The sequence below is a fragment of the Cyanistes caeruleus genome, chromosome Z (assembly GCF_971803275.1).
Source record: "Cyanistes caeruleus chromosome Z, bCyaCae1.hap1.1, whole genome shotgun sequence".
Taxonomy (NCBI): Eukaryota; Metazoa; Chordata; class Aves; order Passeriformes; family Paridae; genus Cyanistes; species Cyanistes caeruleus.
Genome location: NC_141732.1, coordinates 30,432,880 through 30,459,916, shown reverse-complemented (window position 1 = coordinate 30,459,916; position 27,037 = coordinate 30,432,880). Strand labels below are relative to the sequence as shown.

At 35.5% G+C, this 27,037-nt stretch overlaps 1 long non-coding RNA gene across 1 annotated transcript in view; it reads left to right on the top strand.

Moving 5' to 3' along the window:
* The window catches only part of LOC147648293 (uncharacterized), a 48,595-nt gene extending 24,715 nt beyond the window's left edge, over positions 1 to 23,880 (top strand). Inside the window, exons 2-3 of the long non-coding RNA XR_015280986.1 lie at positions 14,933 to 15,126; positions 20,540 to 23,880. This is a non-coding gene — a long non-coding RNA (uncharacterized LOC147648293). The remainder of the gene's footprint in view (positions 1 to 14,932; positions 15,127 to 20,539) is intronic.
* Positions 23,881 to 27,037: the final 3,157 nt, after the last annotated feature.

Here is a 27,037-nt window from a genome sequence, read left to right as displayed (position 1 = left end):
GTTGTAATGTGACAATCTGTATTTCAGTATTATGAAAAATAAGGATTTATTTTTGTTTTCTAAGTGGTGTAAAGTCTTAATCTAAGTCTCTGTTCTAAGAGGCTTGACTAATTTTCATATCCTCCCTAGACTGGTACATTGGCATGATTAAGTTCTGTCAAAAGACTTTTTTTGCAGTAAAACATGACTCTCTTTTATACATATAACTGTGCATTTGTTATACACACCATCAGGGAACATGACTTCAATCTTGAAAGCAATTTCCACCTCACATACCTAGTGTAAACACTAGAAATCAGGAGAAACAAAGATGCAGCTCTGAGTGGTGCCTAAATCACTAATTAGTCATCTGTGCTCCTCCATGGGCACAGAAAGAAGACAGGAATTAAATGTTATTACAAATTTGTGAAGAGCCAGTCAACACATTATAGAAAGTAACTTTTGTGCTCTGACTATTGCTTTGCAGTGGTATCTGTCTACTCTGTAACACTGCTGTATGGTTTCAATAAGCTCATCTTTAAGCTTAGATTTCCCAAGTTGGTGCAAAACTATAAAGGAGCTGACTCTAGTGCTAAGCCAAATATTTTAGGCAACACTGGTAAACTCAATCAAAGCTCTTCAGTTCTTTTCTGATAGTGACTTTTCCCGGGATTTTTTCCATCCTCTCCCTATCTTCCTTCTTGATTTATATGATTTATACAGTATGTATATTATACATAGCAGGAGAGGAGAAAATTATCCTTGAAAATAGAGCTGGTATAAATGAACGCACTGGAGTTATATACTGTGATAGGAACACTGGAGAGAAGATCTGCAAGCAAAGATAATTTTTTCTTTCTGCATCATCACAGACTCTTTTGAATCATGAATAAAAATAACATAATTGAACTGAGATAATTTGAGCAATTGCAGTTGTCTTCCTCCAGTCAAAGAGCTATATAACTGGTTCTGTAATGATATCATGGAATTTCTCATGGTGACACGCACAAAAAAGCTCATACTTAGAACTAAAAAGTCCTTTTAGCTCTTGTGTCATTCAGAAAGGGAACAAAATTTATTCTGATAACCTGAGACTCATGTCAGGAACATAGAGAATGCACAAGAAAAAAGGAATTTTCCGTAGAAGACATTCCCTGTTGAGCACTCTGTAGAAATTCCTGCATTCTGTACTGAAAAGCCTTAAAAGTCCCAGATCAGTTAAATGCAATGTATTTGGTTTTCTCAACAACACAGTGCTATGAAATTCTTGGGAGAAACTGAGTAATCTGTCATAGTTGGTAATGTTTAGTGAGTTTTTGCCATATCAGTTTGATTTCTTGATTTTCATGAGGGCTGCTTTTCTGCTCCACTTCTCTGGAGAGTTGTAATTAGATGCTAGTGTTGAAAACACCATAGGTTGCAAAAGCAATCTCTTTGCCAAGCTAAGAGTAAATATTTGGCACAACATTTTTCCTTTGTGCTGTTTTCAGTGCCAGGTTTGTTGGTCACAGGTCTGGCACCAGTGTTCTCATGCTTAACTTCAGGGACATCCATAGCGATGCTATTGCTGAAATGGCTTCATGTGTGAAGCAAGAATTTGCAATACTCCATGAGCCAAAGATTCTCACTTGGGATCACACATGGATTTTAATTTTCACTAGAAAAGGGAGGGTTTTTTCCTTTAGTGCAGTCACTAATAACTAGTAACTAGCAAAGTGTTGATTTCTGCCAAGAAACTGTGTAAAACCTAAAATAGAGCCTGGGAACTCAAATATGGTGAAATAGAGGCTGACTAACTTCTCCCCTTAAATCAGAGATAGGTTTGGCTAGTGGAAAGATTTTTTCAGGTCAATAAAAACTTGCAAATCAAAAGCTTGTTTTCCCAATCCTACTGCATGAGACATAATGCTTACAAATAAAGTAGACAACTTTTATGAAATCCAAGAATGGAAAAGTGCACTCAGCCACATTGAAGACTTAGATTTTTTTTCCCACTGCTAATATAAGGTATTTTCCTGATCTCATAGAGGGTAAATGATACCATGTGGTATGAATCTGCAAATGAAATAATAATCAATTTTCCAGCCTCATGTTGTGCTTCCTGCAGGTTTTAATGACATTTTTGGAAATAATATTGGAACTCTTGTTTACCAGCAGTGAAAGGACATTGTTTAAAAGAAACTCATCAGAAAGTAAAGAAGTGTGGTAATTAATTGTTACCTGCACATCTGTGGATATAAAGCCACTTGCTGCAAAGTGATGTTATCCTTGCCCGATGACCTCTAAGGACACTTTAGGCTCCAACATGGCCAAACATTCAAGAATTCTTCCTACTTCAAGGAACAGAGGGAGGCTGAATGTTTGCCTGAGGCAGAGTTATCAGGGAGACAGGGAAATTACTCTGTTAGTGTAACTGCTCCCAAATATCATGGGTGATATGGGTTTGTGTTGTCTTGGGAGATTTTTGGGTTTTTTTTATGAAATACTACATTTAAGAACAAAATGGAGAGAACAGTTAACTGTTCATTTAATGATTATATGAAGAATAAAGTGTGGCCATTGGCTAATTAAGTCCCTAATTACTACACTTCTTCTGTAATGATTTTACAGTTGAAACAAAAGTCCTCAAGCATTGAATTAATTTTATGCTTAAACAGGTATTATGAGCCACTAGTCCAAAGAGCAGCCAAAGAATTCTGCAGGTGTACAGAAGCCTTTCATAACAAGCTGTAAAAGTGGTTAATTCATGGCAATTTCAAGAAAATGGCAAGTAACATATGTGACCCATTATTTAGCTGAATAAACTGTCTCTTGGATCCAGGACTTTCTGTCAGTCAGCTTCACTCCAAACAGTCTGTGCCTCTAAGCTGTTTTTCCATTTAAATACAATCACATTATGCACTCCTTGCCCATAGGTTCCCACCTTAAATCAGTCTGTGGCATTTGACACTTGCATACTAAAAATAAAATGAGCTGAGTCCCAAGTTAACATCTGTTTATTAAAGATGATCTTTCATGTATAGAATTACCAGGACATTTGGCCTGATTTACTGTACTAACATTTCCATTTTTGCCCTGGGTAGGGAGCTCTGCTATTAATGCTGTACCCAATGGTGAAATAGTACCTAATCAGTATTTATGAATAGGGTTTTGAAAGTCACTAAAGAGCAGAGCTTTCACAGTGGACTGGGATAGAGGTTTTACCTTCTTAAAACACAAATATTGCTGAGCTTCGGGGATCTCTATGACATTTTAGAATTGAAGTGCTTTCATGTTTAAATTGTATTAAAATGTGTAATGTAATTCTATCATTAGTTTAACTGGAATGTATGTCTTTTGGCCACTAATGCTATTGTTAAACCTTGTAACCATTATGCAAATGAACTGCTGCACTTAAAAAAAGGCCAAAGAGTGAATACAGCATCTTTAAATTCTGCCAAATGAGAAAACATCCCCTTTATTTTTTGTTTTATTTTTCTTTTTGAAATCAAATATTGTTTGGAAAAGATGGCGTTTTGGGAAGAAAAAATCATTTTTGGTGTTGAAAGACCTGTGGGGTTATTTCTATACAGTAACAGTGTGATGATTATATAATCTGTTTGATTTTCTTACAATGAGATTGGTTCTTCGTGCATAAAATGGACTCATCTAGAAATTATCATCTAGGATCATGTTGGATAATACTTCCTCTTCCCTCAATGTGGAGAGCAGGTTGCTGTTCTCTTTTATTTTCACATCTACTGTATATATACTTAGAAGTTATAATCCTGTATTTCCTCAATCTAGTTCTCTAAGTGAGTTTGTTTGTACATCTTTCCGAACCTTCCATCTTCTAGACTTGTATACTTTCTCTCCTCAGGAGATTCTCCAGTGATTCTATGACAAAAATTTGATAATGCAGTTCAAGTTTTCAAAATATTTATCCCAACAGCTGATGAAATTGTAAAAACGTGTTATTTCCATTACATGCTATATTACAGTTTAAGTGAACCACAATGACGACTGGGTTTTTTCCATTGTATAAAATATTTTTAAATTATGATAATACTACATTTATGGTGAGTTTTAGTGAGAAATACTTGATCTTAATGACAAAATCAGTAGATATGCGGCTGATCAGCAAAGGTCTGCATCAAATCAAACCATGGTATCAGTGGCTGTGTCTTCCTTCTGCAGGACCTGCAGTTCATCTTTGACCTTCCTCAGGATCTTATTATGTTGAGCAGCAGACCTGCACAGAGGAGTGTGGGCCAAAAAAATATATTGCTGAGCTAAAAGCACAAACCTGGAAAATGTGTAATGTAATGAAATTTGAGAAATGCATATAATTCATATTCCGATAGGAAGCAAGACACATTTCAGTAGACGAATACAAAATTCAGCTTTGGTGAGCTAGGGAATTAGTCCCACAGAGTCATCACAAGTAATTCTCAGGGGAACACCTCATAGGACTAAGTAGTTTCTACAGTAAGCTTGTAAACTTTTTTCAAAAGTGTATTTTTTAGACTACTTTTTAGTTATGGAGAAATAATTTTTTTCTACTACTAGGAATAATTGGAAAGATCAGTGGGGTATATTTTAGTAAATGGTCCACTTAAAGGGAAGAGAGCAATTGAATGCTCTCTTCAGATCCATGTCAAATCTTGATCAGAAAGAAAAATCTGTAGGGATATTTGACTGTGTTTGACTTAAAATTCTTGAGTCATTACATTGAAGCTTTATCTTATACTGGTAACATATACCTCTAGCAACAGCAAATATAAGTCAGTAGAGACAGCAATTTTCAATGTTAAAAAGACATTATCAGGAATTTAGGAATGATGCTATGCAATCTGAGTTATAAATAATTAATTTCAAATTACCTAGTTCTGTATGACTCTTTTGCAAATAAGAACAGCCCTCTCTGCTCCAATTAATCTGGGAAATTGATACTGTTTAATGTAAAGCACAGCCAAAAGGGCATAATTTCTCTGAATCTATCAGTACAACTTTTTGCTAGTAATAGAATGGTATGAATAGATGAAGGTAAAATATGGTAGATGTGCATACAAAATATCTGTGCCAGTGAGCATAGAATTTAATATCCTTAAGTTATTCCTTCTTCTGCATATAATATGCATAAATCCATTTTAAACCATATCTTTTTGCAACAATTTTTCTAAAGTAGTTGGGAATGTAGTTACCTAATGGCAAAAATGCTGCTAGACTCCTCTGCAAGTTTATGAAGTTCAATAACAGTAAAAAGCAATGATTTCTAGATTTTCCAAAATCATTACAAGTCAATGAGACTGGAAGATGTTTTCAAACATGAACTCAGCAGGTAATTTTCATATAAAGAATTCTGTTTCTTTTCCTCTCTAAGAAGTAGTAAGGTGTCAAAAAATGGGCAGAATAAGCAAAGGAAGAGGCTAAAATACTGGAGGAAAAACCAACAGAAAATGTTTTTATTAGGTTAATGAGGCTGTTAACAAGGGTGAAGGATGATCTTAAACCACTTTTTTTTGTTTAGTTTTGTTTTGTTTTTTGTTTGTTTATTTTTTGTTTGTTTTGTGTTGTTTTTGTTTTTGTTTACTTGAATGATGATCTATCTAGTTCCAGCTCTCCAAAACAAAGCTATCAGCCAAGGCTGGGGAACTGTAAAATCAGAAATGCTCGCACAATCACAATGTGTTAATATTGTTCACCTGAACAACATGGTCTGTAACTGCAGCTGAAGGGGAAAATGAGTAAAGATCATGCTAAACTGAAGGAACAATTTTTTTCAAGGATTATTCATCATCATAATATATGTATTAGACTGGGAAAATTAATAGCAAGACATCGCTAGGATTGAATTTAAAAAAAAACGAGACTAATCCAGTATTCTCTCCCAGAATATCAGTGATCTATTCATAGAACAGCAAATATAAGAGTTTGTCTTCTGTAATTGTTTTCAGAGTGAGTTGACGTATCTCTTAGAATAAAAAATTGGAAAACCATCTTTCCCAAATTGCCATGTGTATGTTGGTAAGTAGTCTAGGATGGACCAATTCAGCCATGGGAGTATGGAATGACTACATAGACTCGTTTCTCTATGGTTTTGTGCTGCAGACTCATGAAATTTGTAACTCCTGCATGACCTTAGTTTAGTTTAGTGGGAAATAGTTTTCAGAAAACCAAGGAACATATCCATCACTCCATACAGTCCCTTATACTGGTTAATCCACTCAGCTCATTACAACATTAAGCACTCATACAAATAATGTATTTTATTCATCAGGTTTTTATGCAGAAGTAAGAAACATAGTAAAGGACACAGTCAGAGGAAATTCAATGTGTATGGTCATAATTTATATGATACAGTGGTTGCTGTTGTAGAATTTTAATGTTGGAGCTGTTTTTGGCCAGGTGATTTCCAGTCAATATTACACTGAGTGTTTTTAAGTAAAAGAACTCTAGTAAGATAATTATTGTCGAACCCTTTGGTAAAAAAAAAACAACCTTGTGCCAGTGATAGCAATAATAATCTATTTTTTCCATTATCTTAATGAATTAAAAAGTATTGACATAATTAAAAATTTCATATAAAGGTCATAAAATAAATATTCTTTTCTAGAAAAGGTCACTGGATGTAAAGAGAAAAACAGGGTTGGAATGAATTTCCTCACTTCTGCTGTGCAGTTTCTGAAGATTTTATCTGTCATTTGCTCAACGGTTTTGGTTTGTTTTGTTTTTTTCTTTGTAGAACAGATATGGAGAAAAGTGCTCTTTCTCCTACAGCTCCCTCTCTCTCATATATATACAAATACAAATATATGTATCTATAAACAGAGCAAATCATCTTGTTCTCTCACTATTTTAAAAATGTTATCAATGGTTTCCCAACATAGTTTTATGAACCTGATATCATTAAAGCTTTGTCACTTGGAGCATTTCTGTAAGTTTCTTTCAAAATTATAGGTAGCATCTTGGTAAATAGGAAGGGTAGCCCATTACAAATTTGCCAGAATAGTCTAGAGCAGGCGTGAAGGCATGCACACACACTAAAGCACTGTGTGCCTTATAGCATTAAACAACTTGTATTCACACCTTTTCAAAGCAAGAGACTGCTTTTATCTCCATTTCACATGAAGAAGATAAAACAAGCCTTTATATCTTGCCTGACTGACAAAGCAGCCTGGTCAAAGCAGGGAAGTGGATCCAGCCTCCTAAGGGCTAAGCCAGTTGCTCTAACCCACACAGGGGCTCTAAGCCACTTTGCAGCCATAGCAGAGCAGGACTCTACTGATGAATTCATCAGCCGAGCAAGTTGTTGCATCAGGATTCATCTTACTGCTTTAAGAAAAAAGACATTTTAAATCTGTGCTCTTAATTTAAATTTGCAGAATGTGCTTGATTGAGACAAATGACACAGTTGGTCAGGAAATTCTGCCATACGGAGTTAAGGACCAGAGAGACTAGTTCCTGAATGCATCAGCAGTCTGAGGCTTCAGAATCTTTTATTTCTGCCACTGACTAACTTGGTGCAGCTAAGAAAATGTTTTTACTTTCCACTGCATCAATTCCAATATCTGTTTCCTGCATTTGCACAGAATCATTGACTGGCTTGGGTTGGGAGGGGTTTTACAGATCATCTACTTCTCACCTCCCTGACATGGGCAGGGACACACTGCAATAGACCAGATTGCTCAAAACCCCATACAAAGTGGCCTTGAACATTTCCAGGGAAAGAGGTTTCTTTGGAGAACCTGTAACAGTGCCTCACCACCACTCACAAAGAACAATTTCCTTCTTCTATGTCATCTAAACATTCTTTTTTTTCAGTTTAAACCACTGTCCCTTATCGTTTCCCAACATGCTCTTGTCAAAAGTCCCTCTCCACCACACTTGCAACCCCCCTTAGATACCAAAAGCTGCAAGTGTTGTAGCCTCCTTTAGGTACTGGAAGGTGCTGTGCAGTGCCTCTGGACTCTCCTTTTCTCCTAGCTGAACCACCTCAAATCTCTCAGCCTGTCTTCATGGGAGAGGTGACACCTCCTTTGTGAAATTGTTTGTGTAAGGGATAGATTCTACTGTCAGCAGCAGTGGTATATTTATATAGATGTGAATTGCGAGAAAAGGGTTCAGATTCCTTCGCTGTCACTTTTACAATCACATTCCTTAGCATTTATACTCAACTGTGTCTGTTTTCTCATATTATAAACACTGGATTGTTATACATCCTTGTGTCTTCTGAAAAGTACATAGCAAATTATGCCTTTTAATTTGTTGTCTTAGGATGGAATAGATCTAATCTGTTTTGCAAAGGAAAGATTTCTTCACCATAATTCTTAGTTAAACAAGAACAATTTTCAGGGCAGGAAAGCCTATACAAATAAATATTTTTCTGTAGATAGAAACTGATGTGTGTGAGTGTTGTCTATGATAATCATAATTGTCATGCTGCCATTTTTTGAGGGCCACCTTGCTGAGAGATGATGTTAGAAAGTTCCTTCACAGACTTTTTACCAGTTTTAGCATTCTGTAATGTGTTTCAGCATTAAAAAAAATAAATAAAATCTTTAAAATATATCAAGTTTTTAATGTTCAAATGTTTTTTCTGAATAGTTGTCCAACCAGGATAAGAAAATAAGGGGAGATTTTTTTGTCTCCTCGAAGTCTCTGACATGTAGTGTTAAACTGCTTAAACCATGTCTATTACATCTAATCAGAAATTGTGTGCATTCCTCAGCAAGTTGCTATGAGAGGAAATGTTGGAAAAATTAATTTTTATTGAAATGATTGATACTTGATTTGAGTTACTGTGAAAGAGGAAAATTAGAGCGAAAGCACACCTTTTGTGGACCCTTGTTTAAAGTAAAAAATGTCTTACCTTCAAAAGTACATAGAAATGTGCAGTCACATTATGTTTACAAGAAATATAGGCCTCTACTTAATGCACCATTTTGAAGGTACTTTTTGAAGGCTAATTTTGAAGGGTACTTTTGTATAGCTTGAGGTCTGAAATATAGCCTTTATAGACACTGAAATAAATAAAAGGGATCCCACTGACTATTCATGTGCTAAGGCACTGCAGATAGATTATAAACCTCAAGGAGCTGCAGAACATATCCTTTACCTGTCTTTTGACTGCACAGGGATAGACAGCTTTCATTTTCTCTCCTTTCCTTTAAATTCAGGGAATTCTGTTGCCTTCTAGCCTGTAAGCAGATAGCTGGTCCCAGATAGTAGAGTTATAACTGAGCTCAGATGGAGAAAATAGGGAAATCCAAAGCAAAAAAAGGCACAGATTTCAACGTGCAAATTAAACCTATCAAGAGCCCTTTAAAATATATACATAACAATTTACATTAGCCAAGGAAAATCTGATGCTGAAAACAAAGAGAATGAGAGTGAGAAAAAAGCAAAATAGAAAAAAATTGTAATTAAACGTAGCAGATTTACACAGCTGGTACCAGCTCCCAGCCTGAATATACAAAAAAAATCTTCAGTAACTGATGTATACAAAAACTAAAAACTCCTATGTTCATATAGTCTTAGTTTGGTGTGTTTATGTGCCTGTTTTTTTCTATACATGATCTCAATAACTGGAAATACAAACTTGTGTGACTGTAGTAGCTGCCCTCAAAATATATTTGCAAAATCTTTCCTGATGGTCGTGAAAACGTGTGTCAACACTGATTCTGGCAGAGCTTACACTTCACTATAGGAAATTGCAGTGATGCAAAAAGCAACTTACATCTGTTTCATATGTGCATGTAGAAAAGGCTGTATACTGAATTCTGCTCTAACTGTGCATTTTCACCCAGGCTTATGATATATTTATGTTTTAAAATGCCTGAGAACATGAGATAAAATTTCTTTCGAGAATACATGCTTTGAAAACTTTGCTTTGACCCTTTCCTACCCACTCCCTGTTCTCAACTATGTCAAATATTCATGGTCTTTTTTCTTCTCACAAAAATTGTATTCCCTGGGGGTGCTCTTGGTTTATTAAAGGTTTTGCTACTTGCCACATTAAAATAAGCATCAAATTTCTTCTGGCTTTGGTGAAAACTTGTACTTTTCGTTCCTTTAAATAAATGTTTTACCAGTTATTTATAATATCTACTTTAAGAAATACTCATATCTCAGCTTCAAAAACAATTGACCATTATCTCAATGTAAAAGAACAAACTTAACATTTAATTAGTTTTCTGTACTCTGCTCAGATGAAACTTCACCTGGGGTATTTCATTCATCCCTGAGGCCCCAGAATGAAGCACCTGAATCTGTTAGAACTGGTCCAGAGGAAGGCCATGAAGATGGCCAGAGGGCTGGAGCACCTCTCCTGTGAAGACAGGCTGGCACAGCTGGGGCTATTCAGCCTGGAGAGCAGAAGGCTCCAGGGGGACCTCTCCAGTACTACAAGAGAACTGGAGAGGAGCTTTTGACAAGAGCATGTAGTCATAACACATGTAGTCATGACAGATTTAAACTGAAATGGAGTAGGGCTAGGTTAGATTTTACAAGGAAATTCTTTCCTGGGATGGTGGTGAGCCAGATTGCCCAGAGAAGCTGTAAATGTTCCATCCCTGGAACTGCACAAGACCAGATATAACAGGGCTCTGAGCAACCTGACCTAATGCAAGATATCCCTACCCATGGAAGGGGAAATGGGAATGAGATGATCTTTAAGGTCTCATCCAACCCAAATTATTGCATGTTTTCTTTTAGGATTTTTAATGAGAAAGAGCTCACCTATGCTGAAACTGACTTCTTTCACACAATAATTTGAAATGGTCATCCAAACTAATGTCAAAGCAAGGGCTAAGTGTTACAGTTCAGTAACAGCATAACACAAAATTCTTGGAAGTTGCGTAATATATTTTAAACAGGTAATGTGAATGCCAAGAAAACTATATAAAAAAAAAAAAAAAAAGATAGGAATTTTGTTTTCACCAGTTTACACACTAAATTTCATGGTGACTGGTACAGTCACACTTTTTTTGCAGTGAGGGAGAAGACTATCAGAAAATCAGAGTTGGGATGGCTGAGGCTTTGTTTCTCATGTATGATATATCACTGAATACAGGTATTTTATCTGAATTTTGGAAGCTATTCACAAGAAGTGACTTGAAACAGCCTGGGGGAATACATCAAATGTACTCTTTGCTTGCATTTTAGTCTCCTGGCTTCTAGCATGAAAGAAAGAATGAAGACTACATGAAAAGCAGTTGTTTGTCATATTTCATCTATATGGCAACTCGGAATGGCAGAACTGAGACTCTGGAGTGCTAAGGCAAATTTCTACTCATAAACTAATTTCAAGTACTTGATCTGCTCTGAAAAATATTAAGGGTTTCTAAACATTTCCTACTTTTATCCTAGATCAAGCACCTAGAGTCTAGTCTTACTAGACATTGACATAGTTGACTGTTTTGTATTGATAATATTCTACATATTTAAAATTATAAATTTTCTTACTTTTATTTTTGTTACTTCTGTGTATGCTTATAAGTTTTTCCTCCTCAGTAGCATCTTCACAGCAGCTTCTACAGAATACATCTTCCTGCACTGTGCCCATACTGCTTCTGAACCTTTCAAACAACATCCAAGTAACTCATCCTAATTCTTACTGGAGACCATACAAAATTGCAAAATATTAGATTCTTTTCCTCCTGTAATAATGGTCAACAGCTCGTTTTCCAGTGCAGGTTTTTCCCCAGACTCTCTAGATAAATAAAAAGATGGTTAGAAACTTGAGAATATCACCAAATTAAGATGAAAATCCACTGGAATTTAAGCTAAAGGTTGGTAATTTTGTAGAATGTAGTGGCCTATACAGACACTTGTGAGAATTGGACATTGGATATTTTGGTACTGGATGTTCCTTATGGTCATAAATCTCCCCAGGAATCTCACCACAGAGACTAAATCTTGTTGTAAACCTGAATTTAGGTGAGAGTATGGTGTAACATTTTTAGTGTTTTCATGTGTTGTTTTTTATCCAGAGGCTGACAGCCTCCCTCTGTATTTAGAGGAAACTCTGCTGTTTTGAAAGTTCCAAGAGTGAGAACTTGGTGCAGTGCTTATCTCTTGCTGAGATGGTATTCTGCCATCCTTTGAATTTTATAGTGCCTTTTATGTAATTCTGGTCCCTTCAGTGACAAACGTGCCTCTTAAAATTTCAAACACTGAAATACCTGATATATCAGTGTTTGGGCAACTCTGTTTCCTGTTATGTATGCTGATTTAAGCTTCCTGCTGTCTCTTTTCTGACATTGGGTTCAGTGTGACTAACTTTGAAACAAATTATAGGCTTCTGCTTAGCCCTCTTTTTCTTCCCATGGTTTATACACAGCAATACAAGGAAATATTTTGAGTCATTTTAGATATTACTGTAGAGAGCTTCCTACATATAGAGAAATCATTGTCTCTTCAAACTTGCTTAGCTTATTTTCTGCTAGTATGTTCACAACTTTTTCACCCCAGAAGATTTTTTGCTGTATCCTTCCAAACGACCACTGTGAAAAAAAAAACCCCACACTTCTTAGTAACAGCTGTTTTATATATATATATATATATATATATATATAAAACCCTAATAACTTCAATTTTCTTCTTAGACTGTTTCTGACAGTTTTGGTGACAATTATGTATTAACTCCTTTGCAAACTAATCTTTGTTACTGCTTTTTGCAAATTTTAGGGAAAGAAGAATATTACGTTTAGAGGAGATTGTTAGTGCAAATGTTTGAAATTCAAGAAATATCTGGACTTCTTGGAAGGCATCATAGACTCCTTATCAATCTCTGTATAAGGGTCATTAACATGAATGATAAGCACATCATTTACTTGTTGATTCCATCCTGGTTAATTGCACAAGGGGATGAGGTGTATTTGAGGTGTGAATTTGAGCAGGGAAAGAAAGATACCAGTTTCTATTTAGCAACAAAGTTTACTCCCTTGGTTTTCTTTTGTAAGTAACTGATTAACAAAATATAAAATAAAAAATGTGAAAACTGATAATATTTTTTCTGTCTCTGGTAGCACAAAGATATTGCTGAAGAGGTTTATATCGTATAATTTTTGTGTGCAACTTCCCAGAGAATGTCCCTCTAAATGAAAAAAAAAAAGGGGGGGGGGGGGCGGGATTTTTAACATAACTTTCATTTATGAAAAAATTAGAAGAGGAAAATTTTGGTCAGTTGTAGTACATGTGAAAGACTCAACAGTGTTTAACTCTTGAGATTGAAAACTTGCTTAGTAAATTATTTCAAGACCTTGAACAGATTCCATAAAACAAAGTGCTAGTAGCTATTACCAACGATGTATGGTGTGTTGTAATTCTGTTTTAATAAGGCTATTAATATTCACCAAGTTGAGCTGTGTTGAGTGCTCTTGATAATATATGTATTAGATATTACAATACCCAGTATGAGCAGACCAAAAGGAAGTAATTATTATAAAGCTTGGTAATTTAGCACCTGCACTCAATGACTTGTACTCATCATTTTCATTGCCTTTTAGTTATAATATTGAAAATAGAATTCATCTTAACAAATTTGAAGGGCTGTGATCTAACTGAATAAATGTCAACAACAGAGAAAGAACAGGCAGGAATTCATTCTCAGACTTCATAGCATGTCCTGTATCTGCCTTTTTTAATGCATGTGAGCACTTATGGGAAACAACAATATCTTGTTCAGTTTCAGTATTTTAGTACTAATGCCTAATTGTTTTGGGTTTAATTCCTTCTGGAAAGCCAATGCCAATGTCAGCTTAAAAATGAAACATATCAATTGTATTCAGGATTCCTACCAGAGATGTGCACATGAAGAGTCTGCTGCTGGTTCCTGAAAGCCATCAGTTCTGAAAGAAGTAAAATCACCATATACTTGGTCAGGTTAAGGTCTGTCTGATATCCAGATCTTGACTTACCATAGTGAAGGAGACTTCTTCAGTTATTGCAGAGACACATGTGGGATGGGAAAGAGATAGGAGGGGGATAGCCAACAATCAAGGCTACTGAGACATACAAAAAAAAAATTGTATTCCATCCCTATCCCAAAGTCAACCCAAGCTCATTTTTGAATACCTGAAAGTACTCCCAAAATCTCATTTGCAGAAGTGTTGGGTATTTGCAGTTGAAATGGAAAACAATATAAACAACCTTTTAGATGTGTTAAGTACTATATGCAATTTGATTCTCTGAAAACCCCAAAGTTTTGATGTTTTGACTTGGAGAGTCAGAGTTTATGGTTACCTTTGCTAGACTTTAACACTAACTTTTAGAGATTCTTCTTCTGTTCTCACAAGAACTAAACATGAATATGGATTCTTACTTGCAGTAAAAAAAAATCACATTGTATGCATGCAATATTAGTTAATTGGATAGTGTTTTAGTACTGAACCCAAAGGAAAGCATGTCCAGAACAATGAGAAAATAAATCATGAACCTATACTTCAGTGAACTAAATAATGCTTTGAAACAGAAACAAAATTGTATGTAATCTTCAACATAAAATATCTGTGTTGAAATTTAAATGTGTATGTCCACCTGTGTTAATCATGGCTGTACAAGAAATTTGAATTCTAGATTTTAGTATTTTTGTGTCTTTGACACTGAAGACTTATAAGTATTTTACTGATGTTGAATATAAATGTTGTAATGTTGTGCTGTGAGATGCCTGGCTTTTGAATACAATAGTTGTCTCTGCAAAGACAATAAAGTATCCTGCTAAAGAGTCATCTATAACAATGATTATTATTTCTTTTAATTTCTTCTATTAAATATCTTCAAGAGAAGCAATGGATGCTTTCTTATATACTGACAGTGCTCGTAATAAGAAGCTGAGTGACTCCAGCTGGCTAAACTAATTTCATATCAAAAGTGTTTTTACCCCACCTATATCAAAAATTATGGTGTTCAGAGAAAATCAGCCCATGATTAAGAGACTTTTTGTTTCTTAATGTCTTCTTTTCTGTCTTAGGAACTCCAATTATTGTTTACATTAAATTTCTGTGGAATCATGCCAGTAGTCTGCATGAGGATGTGCTGGAGCAGCCCATGCCACGCAGTGACTTTCTCTGCCAGCAAAGGAACAAGAAGGGACTGCCGAGCTGGACACAAGGCTGATATGACACACATGGTTTCCTAAGGTTTATGTTTCAAGCTGGGTTTAAAGTATGTGAATTTCACATTCCTTTTGATATTGCTAATGTCTGTCTTAATGCTTAGTAAATAAATTATTTTATTTACTTCTGTAATAATAAAGCTATCCTTGCAGCAACCTTAATCTTGGCTGTATGTGTTTGCATTGGGTGTAATCTATAGTTGCAGAATTATTTATTAAACATTTCCTTCCATGTGTGGTAGAATGATGATTCATAGCTTCTTTACATAAGATAGTTTTGGGTAATATTTGATGTCGTTCCGATTGGGAACGGCTAGAAAGAACGACACAAACTCTCAAGGGAGTTTCAACAGGAGAATTCTCTGGTTTATTGCTTCAGGCCTGTCATATAGACAGATACGTGGAAGGTACAGAAAAGAAACTCTTATTGGTTAGCAAAGTGCTACATTACCATCATTGGTCAGGGGCACTTTGCCCCCCTGACTCCCTCCTGCAAGGGAAAACAAGAGGACAGACAAACAGCACCTGGCAGTTGTTTTCTGTCTCTGAGGATTGTTTTGAAATCCTCCTTTGAATTTCCCAGGCTAGCTTCTCAGGCAGCCTGAGGAGCCATGCGGCCTGCAATCTGTACAGGCACTGTGGCTCAGATTTAGCATCCATAATTTTATACTCTAACTCTTTCTTTTAAACACGATACAGATTACAGTATAAAAAAGATCTTCTGTAAAAATTGCTGTAAAATTAAAAGAAAGATTATATTTCACTTGTGATATAAGAGCCTTCACAGAAGACGCTCTTTAATTTAGTCCTTAATTCACCTAATTGTGTATGAATATTCCAGGACTTTATACATTAGTAGAATGTAAGATAACACTATCATCTAAAAGCTTTCCAGTACCATGGGTATAGCAGCATGAGATGAGCTATTCTTATTGTTGCTTTTGTCTTTCAAGTAGTCAACTGGACAATTCAACACTGATTTTGTCTTCTATTGTTGAAAAATAAATGGCAGCAATAGCTGCATATGCTCAATGCACCCCGTTGTTTTCACTCCTTTCACATCCATTGATCTGGATGAATCATGATCCTTGGCCCAATGTACTCAAGATCAACATGTTGTGTTACGTGCAGGAAGTTTGTGTAATATTCTCTGGAGAACAGATAGCAATTCAGAGGCTTATTTTTCTTTTGGCATACATATATGTCATGAAATATTAAAGAAAACCCTGCTTAATGGTGTTGCTGCACACTCAGTTAATGGTGTGGCAAAGCTAATCATAGTAGATAACTTTCAAATCAAGGACAAATAGAATTTCATTTACAAACCAACTGTTAAAAGTTGCAATTGGAAACTGTGAAATTATTCTTCTTACTCTAATTATTGTACTTTTCTATTGTGAATGTTCCAATGGAACCATGGCTCTTGTTCTTGATATATACACATCAGAAGTATAGTAATTGTCTGCCCCAGAGAACATATAATCAGAGGAGCAGCAAAAAGAGAGCTAGGAAAGATCTGTATTAAGAAATCTGCTATGATTCAGGTAACAAGCAACTACAACTACAGCAATTAATGTATCACCTTTCCTTCAAAGCCCTTTACTGTGTATATGGATGTATTTTTAATGATAATGGTATTCTCATGCAATTATGAAGTAAAAATAATAAGCTCTGAAATGTCTGGAAATATTCTCAAGTAGAATGAGGGTAACAAGTTGAAGCAAGACAAGAAAACGGTTTGTTCTGTGAAAATATTTTTGTTTACATCCTATTTCTTCATTAGGAATAAACCTTAAATGACTGCTTGTGCTGGTAGAGTAAATTTTCCGCATAATGTTTGTTGTGAAGTGGTATCTTGGGTTTGTGCTGGAAACAGTGTTGATAACACAAGGATGTTTTTGTTACTACTGAGCAGCGTTGACACAGAGCCATGACAGAGCCATGGTGTCTGCTGCCCCTCACTACTTCCACCAGCAAGATTATGGATGTACAAGGAGCTGGGAGGGAATACAGGACAGCTGACCCCAGCTGTATCCCACACTGTAAGGCATTGTGCTCAGCACATAAACCAGAAAAAAGCTGGCTGGGAGCCACTGCTCAGGAACTGACTGGACATTGGCTGATTGGTCATGAGGAATTGGTTTTCATTTGCATGACTTGTCTTTTTTGACTTTTATTTCCTCCTCTTTTTGTTTTTGCTGTTGTTGTTGTTGTCATCATGGTTGTCATTTTCCTTTTCATTACAAATTTATTTTTATTTTATTTATTTTATTTTATTTTATTTTATTTTATTTTATTTTATTTTATTTTATTTTATTTTATTTTATTTTATTTTATTTTATTTTCAATTTCATTTCATTTCATTTCATTTCATTTCATTTCATTTCTTTCTACTACTAAACTCTCTGTATCTCACCCTGCAAGTTTTCTCTCTTTCACCCTTCCAATTCTGATTGCCCCTATCCGGGTGTGCTGGGGGGCAAGTAAGAACTCTAACCTAGCAATTGCAAGCATTTAGTATTTGTGTAAGGTTTCTGGTTTAGTTTGGGTATTCTTCATTCTCAGGAAAAGTCAGAATAATAGTCTAATTTTAAGTCAGATTGTAATGACTCATTCATTGATCTTATGGAAGTTTGAAAGCACTGGATGAAGCCCCAAGGTGGAGATGTCTAAAATGATGGTGTTTAGGGAGAAAGCTGATATTCTATTTGGTTGGTTTTATTTCTTTTTGTTCTTTTTTTTTTTTTTTTTTAATTATACTTCAATCAAATAAAGATAATTTTTTGTAATAGGCAGAGATAATACTGAAGAAAGAAATCTTAAAAAGGTATATGCAGCTCAACTAGAATTTATGTCTTTGAGTGCAATGAAGCCATACACCTAGATTTTTAAATAATTATTTGTTTTACATTATTCTTGCCTCTTTACCACAGCTATCTTTTCCGTTCCAGTGCAGCTACTCCTCCGGAGTACAAAATCATAATGAATCTCTATATCATATAGAGTTTGGAGGACTTATTCATTTTTCCTGAAAAAGTTAAATAAAGTACAAAACTTTCAGCCCATCAATCCTTTAGCAAGCTGTCCAAGGTGACATTTCATTAGCGGATTTTGTCAGTGGATAAATCGTACAGCATGCTCTGAAGAAAAGGTGGAAAACATCCAGTCCTTTTTCATTAGATCCATCTGAAGCTGAACCACTGGAGATTACACACAAAAAGCACATAAGACAGAAAAAACAGTATTCTGTCTATAAACTGCATTAATCATTCATTTTCTTCTGAGTGCTTTGAGTCACTGCCCCTTCTCTGGTTAGGCCCAAAACTGGCAATTTAATTTTGAGCTGCATGACAGATACATTTCAAGGAAAATCACAGACATAATGACTCCTGCCAAGCTTGATAAAGTCCTCATTCGTCAATTAAGGAGCTTCCAATAAGGCAAGATGGATAGAGCAAAATGGGACCAATCACATGATACTATGAACAGCCTTGGGGTTGACAGGATTTTCCCCTCTTTCCCTCGTGCATGCACAAGCACATATTCCCCAAAACAAACACACACTCACATGCACACCCCCTCACAGATGTTCTTCTTGTTGATTCTGGGAATAGAAGTAATTAGGGGGCTTTGATCCAGTGGTATGAACTAATTACCTAAGAGACTGGGATTACTCTGCTGCTACACTGATGGTAAGTGTCAAAGACCTGAACAAAGATAATAAATTCCTGGGTAGTCACCCATGTACTACAGTGCCAAAATGATTTTTTTTCTTAGTGAATTTTTTATAGGCTATGTTGAAAATCAGTGTTCTAATAAAAGTGAGCTATGTAAAGAAATAGCAGCACAGCAAAATCTAATGAATTGCTGGAAAATGCGCTACATAATAAGTTAAGTTCCAACAATATAAAAGAGACACTCTGTGATAGCTGAGGACCAATAAATTAGTGATAAACCACTTAAGGGGCACTGTCCGATTAAAATTGTGGATCCAATTGGATATTGAAAAGTTAATTTATAGTTAAAGGCTTGGCTAAATAGACGTCAGTGCTGAGGACTTTGTTTCCAGACATCACTGGCAAATGTTATTTTCAGATGTAGCCTAGGATAAGAAAGCCTAGACTAGCCTAGGATAAGAAACTACACCCTTCTGCACCTTTAAGCATAAGTAGTCATTAAAGTAAATTTTGGAAGAGATTTCGCACCAAACTTTTCTATTAGGTGGTGAGATCACAAGTATTTCTGAGAGATCTACACCTGTTTAAAACATCAAAAAATACTGATTTTACTTGGCACCTTTGATGATAGTAGTAGGAACTGATTCATAAGCTTTACTTGACTTGCTCCTCTTTTGACTTTGCTCCCTTTCTATATTTCTAGTATTATAACCTACCCATCTCTATAACTTCCCACCACTAAGAATGGGGTTTTTTTTGTTCCTTAGGAGGAATGACCAGATATTCAGAAGACATACAAATTTTTTCTTTCCAGACATATTTTTCTTTTAGTCATATTTTTTTTTCCAGATCATTTCTATTAAACATTCTTGTTTAGGCTAATTGAAAGAGAAATGGTTAGATGCTACTGGCCCACAATGAAAATTCATGAAATTTGTGCTAGATTCATAACAGATTTGTTGGATGGCTGGTGCTGACTTTCTGATGTACTTGATTCCACCTCCGGTGAAGGTTTTTTCTGACATTTGAAGCAAACAAAGCTGTAACTCCTCATATTCTTGTATTCTGTCAGTGTCTAGAGTTCCACCAGAGGAGTTCTACCAGAGATCATAAATTTGAGTGGACGTTTAACTTGAAGATTCAAATGAAGAATGTGAGAGTACAGAAATGGTGGAAAGCCATTATTCTCTCTTCTTCCACTTTTTAGCTTAAGAAACACAGATAATGTCCTCATGTCCTAAATACTTGCTAACAAACTCATCCCTAAATTTTGGCATTTGAAAACACTCAAGCCTTTCTTTGCAGAAAAATTTTCACTTTGGAGCAAACTTGATCTTCATTTGCTCTAATATTTTACATAATTACTGAAATACCCAATATTACTAAGTGCTTTCAACTAGCAGATTTTTCTGTCTCAATTCCATTTGATGATGACACAGTTTTTTGACATCAGAGTTGGTTGATTTGTCACTTGTGCTTTTATAAATATGCATGAGAATTATTTTCAAAAAATTATATGTAAAGATATGAATTTAATTTTTATGTACTCGTCAATTAACCAACAGGTTTTGAAATTTGTATCTAAAAGTGAAAGTAGTGATCATGCTGTAAAGAGTCACTGACAGAACATTTGTAGACATGCAAGAGAGGGTAGCAGATACGTAACAGTGGAATGAAATGGATTGCATTGAAAGATTCCATCTTTTCTCAGATTCTAACCTTTTTATAGTTACATTTGTGTGAATTTTTAATCAAATAAATTGCATTTTTCTTATTTTCTTTATAGATGATTCTGTCAAGTTCAAAATTCAGCCCAGGGAACCTCTGGCTTGAGATTGAAGTGAATTGAACTGCTTTCTGAGAAATGTGAACACTCCCACAGAGCTTGAAGGGATATGAGCATTTTCTTCCGTACTTTCCCCATATTTTCCATGTATTGCACACAGGAAGGCACTCAAAGCCTCCTTGCAGGCACAGAACAGTCTCTGACAGCTTCTCCTCAGCCGCACTTTACCAGTGTGCCAGGAGACTGCGCAGTGACGGGAGAGCCTAGTTCCTGCTGTGCTGCTCCGGTGGCAAAGGGGGTTATTAGCCCTCAACCAGGAATGAAAAATGGTAGTGTACGTCACCTCTGTAGAACAAAAATGTTCTCAGCAGACTATTTAGAAGTCTTAAAGTCACATGTGATACTGAGTAAAAAACAATGGCTGTCAAAAACTTAAGGTATTTCTTGCCCACAGGCCTAATTTAGAGCATTTGAAAGTATGGTAGAACCCACTGGGACAATGAACTTTTAGTCTCCTTAGGAACTTATCCTACAGCATGTGAAAAAGATGATAAGTACATGTGTAAACCAGAAACAGAACTGTTGTTTATGTGGGTATGGATATGTCATATAATACTGTACTTAAGATTGTTAAATGAAAAGGAACTGGTTTTGATTATGATCTTGAGGAACTTTTTTACTTTGACCTAAATATTTTTCATGAAATAATTATATTTAATTGTAATTTCAAGGGAGGTAAAGCTTAACAGCATTAATCAGCCAGTAGGTAGAGCCATTAAATGCCATAATGCTCCTCCAAAAAGAGTGTCCCTGTGTGTAAGTATACTTCACAATGCCCTTATTTTTTACCCTTCATAAAATTATATTTGGATCATACATGTTGTAGCAGAACCATGGTAACTATACAAATGTTAGTGTAAAATCATGGCCAAAATGTTTTATTTCAAGATAATCTTTGTTGATGTGTTTATGAAAAGTTTATTCAATTATTTATATATTATAAATACAAATAAAATATACTACAGATTTATCTCAGTATCTCTATTATAATCCAAATTTTCTTAATGGATTAATATATTTTATAGTTTCTTCCTAATTAATGTTACAGTGTTATTTTCTGGCTGCTCAGATTTTAAGCCTTTTGACCCAAGGTTGCTGGCATTTTTTTGCAACTGTCAATTGGGTTACTTACCAGATTTATGAAAATATTCAAACCATTTCACTACATTTTTCCCTCTGAGTTTTTTCAGTAGAAATATGTCACTTTCAATGGTACTTGATAAAAGGTTTTTTTATTCCCAATGGGTTTCAATATTTATTGGACCATTTGGACTTCTGAAAATTAATTACTAGGCATAAGAGGTTTGAATATGCTCAGAGAAGTAAATAATAATTTTAAAAATATGCTACCAAAACCTTGACTTTTTAAGCAACTAAAAAGTGTGAATATGGAGAATTCTGATTTTCTTCTCCTACTGAGACCAGTGATAACATCAGTGAATATTTCAGTAGTTCTGATTTTGATCCTTCCTGAAGCACACAGCTTCTAGAAAGTGAAACTGAACATAAGAAGCAACCTTTGTTGAAATTACTTGGTTTATTTTTTTCCTATTTGGTTTAATGACCTATAGTTGATATGTTCCAATTAGGTAAGGATAAAAGATCATGAAAGCCTAACAGCAGGTCTCAAGTAGCATATAGAAAAGGTTGAATTAATTATTTTTCCAATAATAGGTCTAAAAATTTTCCATGAGAGCTATATAAGATGAAACTTTTGGTTTAGAAAGTTTAAATGTTCATCATACCGCAGGTAGCTTCTTCATGTTAAAATAAAACATGTTTCTTGAAACCATAAACTTAGCTGTTTGTCATACAACATTTAACAATACTGCCCTATTAGCTGTGCTACATGATCCCAGTTGCTGGGTGAAAACATTGCCTTCAATCAGTTTTATATTACAATTCCAATTGATTGCTAGGGAACAGAGATTTGGGTTTACAGTATGATCAAAGGTGTTAATATAACACCTGTTCTGTGCCTTAATACTTACTCTGTTAACAAAATTAAGCTTGTGGTGGGGATTAAAAAAGATCATATTGTAGACCACAGATTATATAGGGCATCTAAACCATACACTTTGTTCCTCCATGGGTTTTTTGTTGGCTTTTCTTTCAGGATGTGTTTAGCCTCCATTCAGATCTTTCAGCTATCTATAAGATAATGGAAACATTAAACAGAGTCTTGGAGCACAAAATTCTACTATCTCAGCCTTCTTACTTCACTAAAGACTAGCATACAGTGTTGGATAGAAACAAGACAACCATGAAAAATCTTAAAATCCTTGTTTGGCTTCTAAGTTCCCACATATTTTTTTTGTTTACAGCCTAGTAAGGTCAGAATGCCTAAGTCAGTGGCCTTGACTGATAATTCAGTGACCACCATGGTGCTTTAAGACATAAGACAAACACCAATCCCAAAATGCACAGGGTAACTGAGAAAATATGCCCTACATGAAAGTAAATGACACATCTTTCTTTCCTCTCTGGCACAGTCAGACTTGACATTTGCTATAATACACAAGTTGCAAACAGATAGTTATTAAAAATTAATCCCTCCATCAAAATGCTTTTGTGACTAATAGGAAAAAACCCTTGCATACTGTGCTATAAATCTTACTGCTAGCACTAAAACTTTCTAATTATGGATTAGACTAATGAAACATGATAAAATTTATGTGCAAATCAGACTGATTTTTTTTCATACCATCTTTGACATGGAACTAAATAAGGAATCTCTAAAGGAATACAAATTATCAAGTAGGTTAAAATAATATGCTGCTATTCTAAGTATCCTTATACTAAATAATCACAGATAATTTGCTTCTGCTGAATCAGAAAATAAAGAAATTAAAATAAAATCTATCTGTCTGCAACTACATACTAGTTACTTAGCAAATAATTTGTAACTTCATTTAAATTACCCATGAGAACTTACTTTAAAAGTTAGTTTTAATATTCCCCCCTTCCTTTCTGTTGTTGCAGCAGGTGATTCAGTCCTGCTGCTTTAAATAAACAGGTATGTGACTATAATTCAGGAAAATTTAAGAACTATGACTACAAGGTCTTTGTTTTGATCTTTTCTATAAAATCTGCAATCAGAAATGTTTCTGCTATATAACAGCAACTATTTTAGTTACTAGAATCTTTGCATTTTAAATAAAATGAGAATTTAGAAGACAGTTTTTTTTCAGATTTGAGTCAGATTTCTACACACCTTCACAATGTGTTTCTGTCTGTTAAATTGTGTTTCTGAAATTCATTAAACAAATTATTGATGGTTTCAATTATCTTCCGTCCTCAACTGTTCTTCAGCTCGAAATTCTGTTGTTTAGCATTCTGTTTTTATAAGCAGTAGGTAATGAAGATTAGGCAGCTTACTGCTTCAGAGGATCCTTGAAAAAATTTATATCAAACATTATCTCTGGTATAGGAGCATTATTTGTTAGGAATTATCTCTGTAACTCACAGGTTCTGGGGACCAGATTTATATATTTAGGTCAAAGTTCAGTCATATTTTTTCTGAAAAAACTTATTTTGTTAACAGTGTTTTTTAAATTAAGTCTTTACAATCTCAAAGGATAAAAATTCATGAAAAAAAACCAATCTCTAAGGAAGTTTCCTATGTTTGAAGGACATTTCAGAGAGAAATAACTTTCTTACTAGAACTGTACAAAAAATAGTCTGATGATAAAGCAATATACACATACCAGAAGGAATTTATGGGAATTAGAGATTTATCCCACTGAAAATCAATGAAACTAGTTGCTAATGACAATAACACTTCAAAAATGCTGTCATTGCATGCAGAATGCTTAACTGTGTGTATGTGTTTATCTCACAAGGAGATCAACAGTTACACGTTATATTGTTGGAATACTGGTGATCAGAAGATTATTGAAATACATGCCTCAGAGAGAGAAGAGTTTATATAAAAATTCAGTAATGATATAGTGAAATATAATCAGAAAAAGGTGTAACATAATTAGGAACTAAATGAGAAGCTAAGCATCACTGAATCCATCAATGACAGGGCTAGGGTCAATCCACCCTAAACCCTAAAGTAATTGGAAACTCATCCTAAAGTAATTGGTTACTGACGTGTCTAGATTCAATCAAAAGTCAATAATAAGCCAGAAATACTAGTACCCGTCATCTATTGGTGTGAAATAGCATCATCAATTTTAGAGACCACATGAAATACAAGATTCAGTATGTGAATGGCCTACAAAGGAAGGTGAATTTTCTTTTATCAAATGGGATTATTTCCTTCTGCATCACTGATTCAGACAGTAGGTATGTATGTTCTCAGTACCCTCAGTACCTTAGAGCAGGCACAGGATTATACGCATTTAAGGTTTTAGCATGCTACATAACCTGATCTCCTTCTGTGACAAGGTGACATACTTAGTGGATGATAGTAAGGCAGCAGATATTTTTTACCTATACTTTAAGAAAACCTTTGACATCATTTTCCAAAACATTCTTCTGGAGAAACTGGTAGGTAATGATTTTAACATGTGTACTCTTCACTGGGTAAAAAACTGGTTGGATGGTCACTCTCAGAGTGATGGGGAGTGGAGAAACATCCAGTTGGTGTCTAGTCAACAGCAGGGATTCTACAGGGATCAGTGTTGGGTTCAGCCCTATTCAATATCTTCATCAATGACCTGGATGAGGTGATCAAGTGCACCCTCAGTCAGTTTGCAGACGACACCAAGTTGGGAAGTAGTGTTGATCTGCTGGAGGGTAGTAAGGCTCTACAGACTGGATCCAAGAACTAAGGCTAATTGGATGAAGTTCAACAAAGGTCAAGTTGTGAGATCCTGCCCTTGGGTCACAACAATCCCATGCAGCACTACACACTGGAGTAGAGTGGTTGGAAAGTGTCCCAGTGGAAATTGACCTGGGAATGCTGGTTGGCATCTGGTTGATTGTAATCCAGCTGTGTGCCCAGGTGGCCAAGAAGGCAGCCTGGCCTACAGCAGCAGTGTGGCCAGCAGGACCAGTGATTGTACCTCTGTACTTGGTGCTGCTGAGGCCATACCTTGAGTCATGTGTCCAGTTCTGGGCCCCTAACTAGAAGCAGGGCATTGACATGGTGGAGTGAGTCCAGAGAAGAGAAATGGAAATGATGAAGGGTCTGGAACACAAATCTTATGCCCAGTATCTGAGAAAGTTTGGGTTGTTTAGTCAGGAGAAAAGGAGATATAAGGGTGACCTTGTCACTCTCTACAGCTTCCTAAAAGGAGGCTGAAGCAAGGTGGGGTTCATCCTTTTCTCCCAAGTAACCAGTGACAGAAGGAGAGAATATGGCCTCAAGATGCACCAGGGAATATTAAGTTTGGACATCAGGAACAATTTCTTCATGGAAAAGGTTGTTAAGCTTTGGAACAGGCCACCCAGGGAAATAGTGGAGTGACTTTCAAAAATGAGTGGATGTGGCACTTAGTGGTTGTCCCTGACAAGATGGTCTTGGTTGGTTGAAAGTCCTGGTTGGACTCAATGACATCAGAGGTCTTTTCCAACCTTAATAATTCTGTGATTCTCTGATGCTGTGACTAACAAATTCCCAGCAGCACTTTAGCAAAGGCTTTGCAAAGATTAGCTCTAATTGACTGTTTAACTGGTAAGAAAATGGGTATTAATATTTTTTTTTTTGTAAATTATGAGAGATAGCCTGGTATCTCCAAAAGGAACCACACAACACTTTTATCCAGTTTTCCAGCTTATTTTCAATGCTTCTATAGTAATTTAAAACCATACACACTACAAGATTAGTCTGCTACAGATGGCTGAATTTTTTTTTGTCCCTTAGTTCATTTTCACCATTTTACCGAAGAGGAAGACACCATTCCAAGTTCTGGTAAGTAATAGAAAGCTTCCTTTATTTTCTGTCTAAAACTCTGTATTATTGACAGGTGTCATACTCAGTTCATAGGGACTCTAAGAATGTGATTTAAGTGAGCTAACCCTAGGACTTTTCAGAAGCACTACAAAAAAAGGAAACAACAACATTTGCAAAAAACAACATAGAAATTAATTGCTAGCTGTAATGGTGAAAGAAATTACATGTGAAGAAACGCTCCAACCCATACTGTTAGTGAAAGTGTCATTAGAAACTAGAACTTTCCAACTATTTAGGTCAGTAAAGAAAACTTCCAGAGTCTCTGATCTTTGTGGACTCAGTTTCTGTTTACAATATTGCACACAATTACATGACATCCACCTGAAGAAGAATTGACTTCCTAAAGAAAGGGCACATGTGCCAGGGATACAATCATTTCTCAAAGAATTGAGCAGATTAACAGTCAAACTGTTGGACACTTTGTCAATGAAAAAAGATCCAATATAGGAGGTGGATTATACATTAGCTGAATGAAACTGATAGTGCAACATGGAAAGTAGCATACAAAAACATTTCTAAATAGAATAAAGATC